Source organism: Schistocerca americana, chromosome 6, assembly GCF_021461395.2.
Source record: "Schistocerca americana isolate TAMUIC-IGC-003095 chromosome 6, iqSchAmer2.1, whole genome shotgun sequence".
Lineage (NCBI taxonomy): Eukaryota > Metazoa > Arthropoda > Insecta > Orthoptera > Acrididae > Schistocerca > Schistocerca americana.
This window is the reverse complement of record NC_060124.1, coordinates 226,269,555-226,281,641: the sequence shown is the minus strand read 5'-3', so window position 1 is coordinate 226,281,641 and position 12,087 is coordinate 226,269,555. Positions and strand designations below refer to the sequence as shown.

Genomic DNA, 12,087 nt, shown 5'->3' with positions numbered 1-12,087 from the left:
AGAAATTCATTTTAATATATGTTTTGTAGTATCTACGCCTCAGAGCCTTTACCTACGAGACACACCTTTTCGATTCCAGAATGAGATTTTCACTCTGCAGCGGAGTGTGCGCTGATATGAAACTTCCTGGCAGATTAAAACTGTGTGCCCGACCGAGACTCGAACTCGGGAGCTTTGCATTTCGCGGGCAAGTGCTCTACCAACTGAGCTACCGAAGCACGACTCTCGCCCGGTACTCACAGCTTTACTTCTGCCAGTACCTCGTCTCCTACCTTCCAAACTTTACAGAAGCTCTCCTGCGAAACTTGCAGAACTAGCACTCCTGAAAGAAAGGATATTGCGGATACATGGCTTAGCCACAGCCTGGGGGATGTTTCCAGAATGAGAGACGAGGTACTGGGAGAAGTAAAGCTGTGAGTACCGGGCGAGAATCGTGGTTCGGTAGCTCAGTTGGTAGAGCACTTGCCCGCGAAAGGCAAAGGTCCCGAGTTCGAGTCTCGGTCGGGCACACAGTTTTAATCTGCCAGGAAGTTTCGCCTTTTCGATTATTCGATTCCCAGACGGTCGTCTACCTAACAAAACTGAGGCGTATGGAATGTCCTATCATATTTGTTACTGAATTGACAACTACTTTTTGGTTTTTGTTTTGCTTTTTTGAGTCGTCAGTCTTCTGATTGGTTTGATGCGGCCCGCCACGAACTCGTCTCCTGTGTCAACCTCTTCATCTCAGAATAGCACTTAATAGCACTTGGAACCTACGTCCTCAATTATTTGCTGGATGCATTGCAATCTCTGTCTTCCTCTACAGTTTTTGCCCTCTACAGCTCCGTGTAATACCATGGAAGTCACTACATCATGTTTTAACAAATGTCCTACCGTGCTGTCCCTTCCCCTTATCAGTGCTTTCCACATATTTCTTCCCTCTTCCATTCTGCGCAGAACCTCCTCATTCCTTGCCTTATCAGTCCACTTAATTTTCAACATTCGTCTGTAGCACCAGCTCTCAAATGCTTCAGTTCTCTTCTGTTCCGGTTTTCCCACAGGCCGGCCGCTGTGACCGAGCAGCTCTAGGCCCTTCAGTCTGGAACCGCGCGACTGCTACGCTCGCAAGTTCAAATCCTGCCTCGGGCATGGCTGTGTGTGATGTCCTTAGGTTAGTTAGGTTTAAGTAGTTCTAAGGTTCTAGGGGACTGATGACCTCAGATGTTAAGTCCCATAGTGCTCAGAGCCATTTCAACCATTTTTTCCCGCAGTCCATGTTTCACTACCATACAATGCTGCACTCCAGTTGTACATTCTCAGAAATTTGTTCCTCCAAGTAAGGCCTATGTCTGATACTGCTAGACTTCTCTTGGCTGGGATTACCAATGCCTAGCAGACAGAATGTATTGTTCCTAGAGAGAGAAAACTGACAGATGTACACGAAGGGGATGTTATAAGGCACTTAACATTTGCATTATATGTTAAAACTTTAGTGAAAAATATAGGAAAATTAGTTAAGCTCTTCCTCGATGCTGCTTCGTCTATAGCAAGGTTAATGGTGACAGGAAAGGAGAAAAATGAAGAAAGGCAGATAGAGAATCGATGATTAATCCAGCTCCTGGCAGTTAAACCTGAACGTAAATAGGTGTAATGTACTCGTGGCGTCGCAACTAGTGCGCGATCGCCCATTTGTCTATTAAAAGCTTTACTTCAGAATGTATGTGGGATGCAATGTAAGCCGGTAGAGTATTATACGGTCAGTAACGGACGAGTTGTGTCCTGCAGACTGACGTCACGACCATTTGTTGCAGCTGTGCGTGTGAAAGCAGTGGAGTAGCGCTGGCAGGCCACTTGCATTATACGGAACTAAAAATATTAGTAAATAATAAAGGAATTACTGAGGAACGTCATATTTGATGTACAACCCTCTGTTGTGAAAACAAACAATATGTCAAAGTCTGAAATCAAAAATAGTTGTATTTTGGAAGTTAGTAAAATTAAAATAAAACAACGTAATTTTCCGACAGTCAAGAATTTAAATAAATACAGTGATGTAATAGTTCACCTTCAGTGACTATGTACGATGATCGGATAACACTTTCAGTGTTCATATGTAAATCTGGAAAGGTTTTAGTTTCAGAAAACCTCTGTAACTTTTGTATAATAATAATTTCAAGAATTCTAAGTAAATATGTGTATTGTGTGTTAGGGTGCTTGTGAATGTGAATGCGTGCGTGAGAGTATGTGGGACGTTCGGCATTATCAAAAATCATTCATGTAATTCTCTACAGGGACTGGCAAGTGTTCCAACTCTGTAACGTGGGAACGAATCCACTAGTGGTTCCCCTACTACTGAATGTCGGATGTCCAAGTATGTATGCTTATGTATAAGACAGCCAGAACATTCGCGACTATGTAATAAATTTCCAGATGTAGAGTAAAGCTTATAGTTCATTTTGTTTTCTTTATTTAATTAGAGTTTTGTGTTACTTAATTTGATGACGTCAATGAGCCTAGAGAAGTGGTTGGTGCTTGCTAGATTTTGGCGCGAGCCGCGCCCTAGAAGTGAGTTCTCATTGGTCGTAAGTGCTGACAGCCAATGAGAAGCGAGACGGTTGGCCGCCTAGCGAGGAGATATAGTTTTGAGTGTGGGAGAGTGAGAAGGGAGTCGCGAGCTAGCTTTGATTGGAGGCTGTTATGCTGGATGTGACTTTTCGCATTATGTGTAACATGAAGTTTTGGGATGACTTCCGCGTTATGGTCCAGTGTTAATGGTATCTGGTAGTGACCAGAAACTGTTTATGGAAACTTTAGAGTGTTGTGATAATTCGTTCCGCTGAAAATCGCGAGTGAACTTTGAATTATATAGCGTGGCGGTACTGAGTATATTCTTACTGAGTATTTTATGGCGAGCATAAAGTTTTACTAAAGACAACCACTGAATATCGTGTGCAGAAGTAATTGACCGATCATTGACTGTGTTACAAGTAATTGGTTTCGGAATTTGGGAAGGTAAAAGTTCTGGCTGTTTTAGGTATGGTGATAACTGTGAGCTGAAACTTTAGTGATTTTCCTAAATGTGGGCTGATGATCTTGCTTAATGGCAATAAAGATCTATTGAAGGTTTAAATTTGAACTTCATGTTTAAAGTACGAGTGACATCACCTTTCCGAACCATTTCTTTAAAGTAAATAGACAATTTTCAGCTTGATTTACTTATAGCGGCCTCCGGCGTGTAGCTATGAGGTTACAGTTTCCTCAACACTGCTTTTCTGTGATCCCGTAAGTAGCTGCAGTCAGGAGTTTACGTGCGAAGATCTACCGCTGTAAAGAGGTAGGTGAACAAAAATTATAAAAGAAATTGCATTGCAGCAGCAACGTATAATCCGTCGCAATTGGTGCATCGCACGCACGCACGTTAAAAATCCGTCGCATGATCCACATGAATAGATGAAGAAATCAAATACTGTTTGATTACACTACTGCTGACATGTCACTGGAAACAGTAAAACCCGTGAAATACCAATGAATACCATCCGGAGCGACCTAAAGTGGAATGACCACAGAAAACTAAGCTGTAGGGAAAACATATCCAGTTAGAAATTAGCTGGGAGAATCATAATGAAATGTAATTCATCGATGAAAGACTTGGCTTGAGAAACACCCATTCTACAGATTCTCTTAGATTCCTATTCAGGCTAGAAAACTTACGATGTTGGATTGATTTGCAGAAGAGGTTGGACAAAGAACAGTATGTTAGTAGTTCAGTAAACGCGAGGGCATTACATAGATGCTCAACAAACACCAGTGGCAGACACTGCAAATCTGGTGTTGGGCATCACGGAGATGTGTACTGCTGACATTCGGGGAGTGTGTGTACCAGCCACAAGCAGAAAAGCAAAGAAATTAAGAGTCACATGAAAACTTACAGACAGTCTTATATCCAACGCACCACCCAAGAATGGGAAAGGGGAAATGATAGCAGTACTAGAAGTACTCTCTGCCATACATCCAAGGTTAGTTGCGGCGCACAAACGCAGATCTATACGTAGAAACTGTCTTATGATAGGACAGGATACAAAGTTTTCCATCTCACATGTGAAACGACATGACGTTTTGGGCAACGAACCTATGCAGATATTGAGAATTTCATGTTGTCAATAAAGCAAGTCATGAGTGTAGAACTTAAAGATATACTAGTTGTCAAAGTAAAAGGATGTTTTTTTGTTGCAGATCAGTTTTGAAATTAATAGAATAATAAAGTTATACGTAGACTGAACGGCGTCTGCAATGGGGTGAAATATCTTTTATGCCGAGTATTCAGACAAGCGACTGTAGTCACTTACCTGCCGCAGTGACCTGTAGTCGCCTATCTATCTGATAGAGGTTTACATCTCTGGGTGGAAACGGTAAGGGTTCGCTTGATGAGGAGTGTGACTTTCGACTGGAGACAATCAACTGCAGTGCGAGGCGGCAGATTCTGTTTTGGGAGGCCTCATTCCTGTACTTAAAGCCCCACTGCTCTTCTCCTCCTGCCATCATGACTGACGTGCGGATGTATCTCGTAATAAAGACGTTTCTTGTGGTAATAATGAATTAGAAAAATTCATCAGACTTCTATAGGGGTTATGGTGATATTATTGTTGGCTTTGCACATTTCCACTACATTTAATTGAATGTAAATTAACTTTTCAGTCAGAAAATTTCTGTTCATTAAACATTTTGTTGCCCTATTTAACGTGACGAGTATTAGGTCTTTGTTTACACTTTCCACTTCCAGGGGATCAAAATCCAATACTTATCAATAATCTGAGATTTCAAGTGAATTATGTCAGCGCTCTCTCACTCATAGTGCAATATTTCAGCAATGAATAATAATATGCTGTGATTTTTTTTGTCTACTGTATTCGATGGGATTTAAAGGCACACGGTCTGCTGAATTGTGTTGACGCACGAGATACGTTAGTCTATATTCGAATATTGATCATTACATTATATTTGAGCATAGTTGGCATTTTTTACGAACTTATTATTCCCTTCCCTTAGTCTCTGCTTAATTAATTTTTGCCCCATTTGCTTTAATTGTATCTAAAGTTGGGGTAAAGCAGCCTGCCGTAGGCAGAGATTGCAGAGTTATTCAATAAATATTTCAACTATGCAGTTAAGCATGTGTCACTATTGAACTTTGAGCTACTTGCCAGCGGAGACAGAGACATAGAGACAATTTCTGCTACTACGCTGGATCAAACTTTTCATATTATTATGTGTAGCAGGACACAGACGGCAAAAACAATTGATTTACTCAAATTATATCTGTAAGTTGCAATTTCTTTATGTATGTCGTTAGTAAATGTGCGAGCACTACAGTGAGGATTTCATTTTCAGTATTTTATTTTTTTTTGTTAACTCTGGGTATCCGCCTTTTCTGTACCATCGGACGTTGTGAAAGTCCTTGCCACTCTGAAACTAAGATAACTCCAGTCGCACTGCGTTTGTTTACACATTGGTCAGATCCGATAAAGAGGGACAAAGCTTCAGGGTATAGAACCATGGTCATAGACTCTCATGAAGCACCATGTTAAAGTAAGTTCATAGTAAGAAAATTTCGATGTGTTCTCTGCCTCGTGATGACTGGGTGTTGTGTGATGTCCTTATGTTAGTTAGGTTTAAGTAGTTCTAAGTTCTAGGGGACTAATGACCATAGATATTAAGTCCCATAGTGCTCAGAGCCATTTTTTTTATTTCGATGTGTACCTATTCGTTTCTTAGTTTCATTGTATCTGTTCTGAACAGTAAAGGATAGTGTAGCTATCAGTGACTAAACTTGGCTGTGGTGATGTAGTTATTGTATACGAATGTAATCTTCAAGTGAAGTTATTGAACTAAACGGATCTACGTCTACATCTACATCTACGTACATGGATACTCTGCAAATTACATTTAAATAGAGGGGTCATTAAACCACCTTCACAATTCTCTATTATTCTAATCCCGTATAGCGAGCGGAAAGAACGAACACGTATGTCTTTCCTTACGAGCTCTGATTTCCCTTATTTTATCACGGTGACCGTTTCTTCCTATGCAGGTAGGAGTGAACAAATTTTCGCATACGGAGGAGAATGTTGGTGGTACGAATTTCGTAAGAAGATTCCTTCACAACGAAAAATGCCTTTGTTTTAATGCTGTCCATCCCAAATCCTGTATCATTTCACTTACACTCTGTCCCCTGTTTCCCAATAGTAAATTTTTCGATGTACTACGTCAATCTTACCTGGTAAGAATCCCACACCGCGAAGCAATATTCTAAAAGAGGACGGACAAGCATACTGTAGGCAGTCTCATTACTAGATCTGTTAGATTTGCTAAGTGTGCTGCCAATAAAAAGCAGACTTTGGTTAGCCTTCCCCACATCATTTTGTACGTGTTACTTCCAATTTAAGTTGTTTGTATTGTAATTTATAGGTATTTAGTTGAATTGACGGCTTTTACAATTGACTGATTTATCGTGTAACGGATTCCTTTTATCACTCATGTGGATGACCTCACACTTTCCGTTACTTAGGGTCAATTGCCAATTTCCGCACCATACAGATATATAGATAAGGAACAGAAAAGGGCCTTTAACACCACTTTGGCCCTTGGGGACGGCCAGAAATTACTTCTAGTTTACTCGATGACTTTCCGTCAATTACTACGAACTGTGAACTCACTGACAGGAAATCATGAATCCAGCCACATAACTGAGATGATATTCCACAAGCACGCAATTTCACTGTGGTACAGTGGCAAAAGCCTTCCGGAAATCCAGAAATACGGAATCAATTTGAAATACCTTCTCAATAGCACTCAACACTTCGTGCGAGTAAAGAGCTAGTTGCGTCTCACAATAACGATGTTTCCTAAATCCATGGTGGCTGTGTGTCAATAGACCGTTCCCCTCGACGTAATTCATAATGTTCGAAAACAATATACGTTCCAAAATCCTGCTGCATATCGACGTTAATGATATGTGCCTGTAATTTAGTATATTACTGCTACTACCTTTCTTGAATATTGGTGTGACCTGTGCAACTTTCAAGTCTTGGGGTACGGGTCTTTCCTTGAGCGAACGGTTGTATATGATTGTTAAGTATGGAACTATTGCATCAGCATACTCTTAAAGGAACCTAATTAGTATGCAGTCTGGAGCAGAAGACTCGCTTTTATTAAGTGATCTAAGTTGCTTCACTACTCCGAGGATATCTAGTTCTACGTCACTCATGTTGACAGCTGTTTTGTTCTTGATTCGAATTCTGTAATATTTACTTCGTCTTCTTTTACTCGGTTTGAGTGGTTTTGGTGAACTATACACTGGGTTTGACTCCCATTCATCATGGACTGCGAACGCTCTGCATGCTCTGCTAGGTCAGGAAAGTCATAGCTCATTTCCTTTACTGAATATGAACGTTAACATGCGTAAGGTCGCAATTCACTGAAACTTGAGTTTCATTTGAATCAGCTGATAGTGAACTGTGGTTACGCTACATCATTATCCTAAGGTAGAGATACTTCCTCTCTGGATTTGCGTAATAAGATCTAAAAAAGGGGACGACTGATGGCTGCACTCTATAATTTACAAGCCACATAACAGTCGCTGAGTGCACCCACTTTCCGAACGGAAGGTTACCTGATGAAAATCTGAATTAATTGGGCAATAATCTGTTGTAATCTAGATTCAGGTAGACTGTAACTCAACCTGAAGTTAATGTTATTTTTTAGTGATGGTTAAACTGAGGGTTGAAGAGGCAGAGATTGGGTTCGTTGTTTAAGTGAACATTGTTCAAAGTTGAGGCTCATTGAGGTATGTGCTGTGAATTTTTTGATTCATGCCATGTCTTGCTTTCTGCCCACCTAGCCAGCCGTATTATTGTTACTCTCGCAATATAGTTGGATAGGGGGAAAGGTATCTGATGTTTGTTGTGCTGCTGCTACCACTTCGAGCCTCGATGGTGCTATGTGAGATGGGGGCAGGTAGTCTTTGGCTGACCAGCACTCAAGCCAGTCTCTTGCATTCATGGCCAAATCAAATAGAGAAGTAGGGTCCTGCTTTGCTAACAGTAACACGCAGTGGGCTTCATTCCAGAGGCGGTAAGTGTCAGACACTCGGAGTTGGCCTGCAAACAGCAGGGGTCTGGTGGTTGCCTGAGTGGCAAATGGAGTGCAGTCAGCTGGTGAAGAGCCAAGAATAGGAAAGCTTTCCAACCTGGTATGGCTCGGAGCTGCCAATGGGGCCTCACTAACAGTCGGTGCTGGGGATGGCTGCTGCGTCGATACAAACAAACTGGTGGAATAGCCTGGGCGTTTCCAGTGGAGATACAGTTAAGGACTTACACGTTACTAGGGGAGCAGCAGTACTCTTTCTTCGGTCGAGTAATTCAGTACCGTGTACAAAGATGAGTACAGGCTCTGCGTTGAGTATATTGGACAATCGGCAATACAGGGCGTTTCAAAAAGAAAGAGCAGATTTCAAACATTTATTTCTCAAAAACTACAAATGATAGAAACACAATTCCAACGGTCCTTCACTCAATATGAGTACCAAATGTTACACAACAAATATCAAAACTGTACCTCAATATGAGCACCATTTGTTACACGACAAATATCAAACCGGTATCTCATTTCTTGCCACACACGACGCAACTGGTCTTTAGTTACCGAATTCACGGTCGCAACAATTCGATGTCGTACCTCTTGAAGAGTAGCGGGCATAGGTGGGACATAAACACAGTCCTTTATGTACCCCCACAAATAAAAATCGCAGGGAGTAAGGTCTGGTGACCTGGGAGGCCACAGACGATGACATTGATCTTGTGCTCCTGCTCTTCCAATCCACCGTCCTGGAATGGTGTTATTTAGGTACCGTCGTACAGGTTCAGAGAAGTGTGGTGGGGCGCCATCTTGCATGAAGATGAAGTGATTTGAATCTTCCTGAAGTTGAGGAAATAGCCAGTTTTCTAACATGTCCAGGTAAATGGTTCCTGTGATAGTTTTCTCCATGAAAAAGAAAGGTCCATAAACTTTGTTTACCGAAATTGCACAAAAGACGTTAACCTTTGGTGAGTCTCTTTCATGTTGAATAACGTCCCTCGGAGTTTCACTCGCCCAAATTCGTACGTTATGCCGATTAACTTTACCAGAAATGTGAAACGTTGATTCATCTGAAAAAATTAATCGTTCGGCAAAATTGTCCTCTTCCATGTCCTGTAGATTTGCAGTTGAAAATTCGAACCTTTTGTTGTGGTCGTCAGGACGCAATGCTTGCAATAACTGCAGTTTGTACGGCTTCATGTGCAGACGGTTACTCAGAACGCGCCATACCGTTGTTTTAGACATGTTTAGTTCGTGACTTGCCCGTGCCGTGGATTTTCTAGGGCTCCTTTCGTAAGCTGCACGGACACGCTCGACATTTTCATCCGATGTGCGTGGACGACCCGTGCTTTTTCGCTTGCAGATGCAACCATCTTCTACGAATCTGTGATGCCACTCATAAATTTGCTTATGACGAGGCGGCTGTTTGTTGAATTGACGGCGGAATGCACGTTGCACACCAACAATGGACTCTAACTTTGCAAATTGCAGCACACAAAATGATCGTTCCTGTGGTGTCGTCGCCATTTTCCTACAAACAAACGCCAGCGCCACTGCGGATTTGCATGGAACTTCTGCGCGGACCATTGAAAAACTTTGAACCTTTCTCTGACAAGAAACGTTTGAATTGTGTTTCTATCATTTGTAGTTTTTGAGAAATAAATGTTTGAAATCTGCTCTTTCTTTTTGAAACGCCCTGTATTACACATGGAAGGTCCTTACGTAAAGTGTGATGTGATATGGTTATTACAAGGCGCATGCTGTTCTTGCAGATGTTTCTCTTAAAGTGAGAACAATTTTGCTTGTGTTATTTATACGCCCGTGAGTTTCATTGATTTTATATATGCCATTGCACAGAAGATAATCTAGTTGTTGTTAGACAGTGAATGTGACTGAATTGTCACGGCATCTTACCAAAAATTGTCCTGTAATTTTATTCTGTGAGACTGACTTATTATGTATGTCATACCGTAGTGCAAAATGTATTAAGAAATTTGTGTAAGTGGTTCTGTAGCTGGGTCATACTAGCTCAGCTTTAATGACTGGTTGGTAATTGAAGTGGTCGTCGATATGTATTTAGTTGAGTCCTTCTGTGAGTAACCTCAATTAATGTGGAGAGAATTGTCTTATAATTGATTGTCATGAGGTTAATTGCGGAAGTTAAATTTATTGTTATTTTTCGGACTGGGAGCAGGTGACACATATTGTAAACCGATATTGTAAACTAAGATTAACCTGATTCTGTCTGCTTGGCGAAGTATATTAAATATTTTCATTGTGCTAAAGGTATTTTATGTTGTTGCTCTCTTATTGAGCCCTGGCTCAAAGAACTGAATTGGGTTGTTAAGTTCGTTATCATTGGTCTATTGTCAAGTAGAATACTTTATGTTCAGTGAAATCGTAGTAACATCGACTCCTTTCCGGCATAACCCCCAGCCCAAACTCCATTCCTCTCAAATGCTACGCTGCAGGCAGAAGAACAAAACTGCAAATTCTGTGAAAGCAAACAGGTGCTGAATTCTAATACATATAAGTATAGATTTCTGAAAGTCACATGGGGATAAATACAAAAAAAAACAATTAAAAGAGGAAAAAATTATTATGAAATAAACTGTTAATAATGTGGCAGCAGAACACCTTAGTTTAATGTAGGGACATTATGTGGCGCAGGGCTTTCGTACGAACTCCTTTAGTGTAAAGAACAAGTATGATGCAGCGCATTTCTTGGCTGCATCTAAGAATAATTTGTAGCTGGCCTGGGCGAGATTGCTGGTGTTGAATTCGTAAAAAAGAAAGAGCGGAGCTCAAGCATGGGATGGTGAAAATTTTGAGCGTTTGTAGATTGCAGAACACTTGCAACTATTTAAAGGCAGGCAGAGCTGGCGAGATTGCAGAATGACGATGCGTATGGGCTAGATTACAAATGTGGGGAGAAGGAGTTTCGTGGTAGGGAGCTCGATTAATTAACGTATTTCGATAGGCCACTGCGTGTGCTAACAGAAACTTCAACTTTGAAGTGAAGGCTACCAGAATCCTTACATTGGGTACTCGTCCACAATCTCATTCTGTGGGAGAACTGCTAAACTTTATTGATAATATGGATAGGGCTATATGTTGTAGGCTATGTCCTGATGAACTGAGAAAGAATGGTAGGAAAGGGGAAATTACAGCAGTAACAGTTTAAACGAGGACAGTGGTGATAGATGGAAGGATGAGAGGAGTTTACATAATAGTCAGGGCAGAGACTGGTGAAGCAAAATACATAGTTTCGGAGAAGAGGGATGATTTAGAGCCAAGGAGGGATACCGATACGTATGGCCAAGATATGAGAAATTACCTAATGCCAGTTTTCAGAGCAGACAGTCAGGAAACTATCTGGTGCCTCACTTAAAGTTCACAGGGAACTTATACTTATTCAGTGATTAAGGCCTGACAGGGATACAGTAGGACAAGGAAGGAAAGTAACAGGTATATATAAAGTACGTAAAGAATTCTTTCTGGTGTGTGTGTGTGTGTGTGTGTGTGTGTGTGTGTGTGTGTGTGTGGTGCTTTGCACAATATGGCGATGTACAAATTACATAAGGGCTGGATATATTTTGGAATATTCGAAAAACACAATCCTGCAACTTCGCAACAAAATCGCGCGGAATTTTCTATGGCAACAACACACCAAAAATATTTCGCCACAGTGGAAGAATAAAAATCGAAAACGGACGATAATGTAAATTGTATCGTGAAACTCATGTGAACAGCCGTCTGATGATGATCTTGCCAGTTCGAAACCGGTAACGACGCTATTTACCTAAATAAATGGCAGTATTAATAGTGGTTTTTTGCTGTCTTCTTCTTTGTATGAATTAACCTACATTAATTGTACACAGCCACGGTCTCACCATGTCAGTTTTAGACAAAATAGCATAATTTTCATATTGGAGAAATGTTTGACAGAAATGGACTTGTTGAGCCAGAAGCTGT

At 41.0% G+C, this 12,087-nt stretch overlaps 1 non-coding gene across 1 annotated transcript; it reads left to right on the top strand.

The window, feature by feature from the left end:
* The first annotated feature begins 435 nt into the window (after window positions 1-435).
* Window positions 436-510, top strand: Trnas-cga. The gene has a single exon. It is a non-coding gene; the product is annotated as a tRNA-Ser (tRNA).
* The last annotated feature ends 11,577 nt before the right edge of the window (window positions 511-12,087 follow it).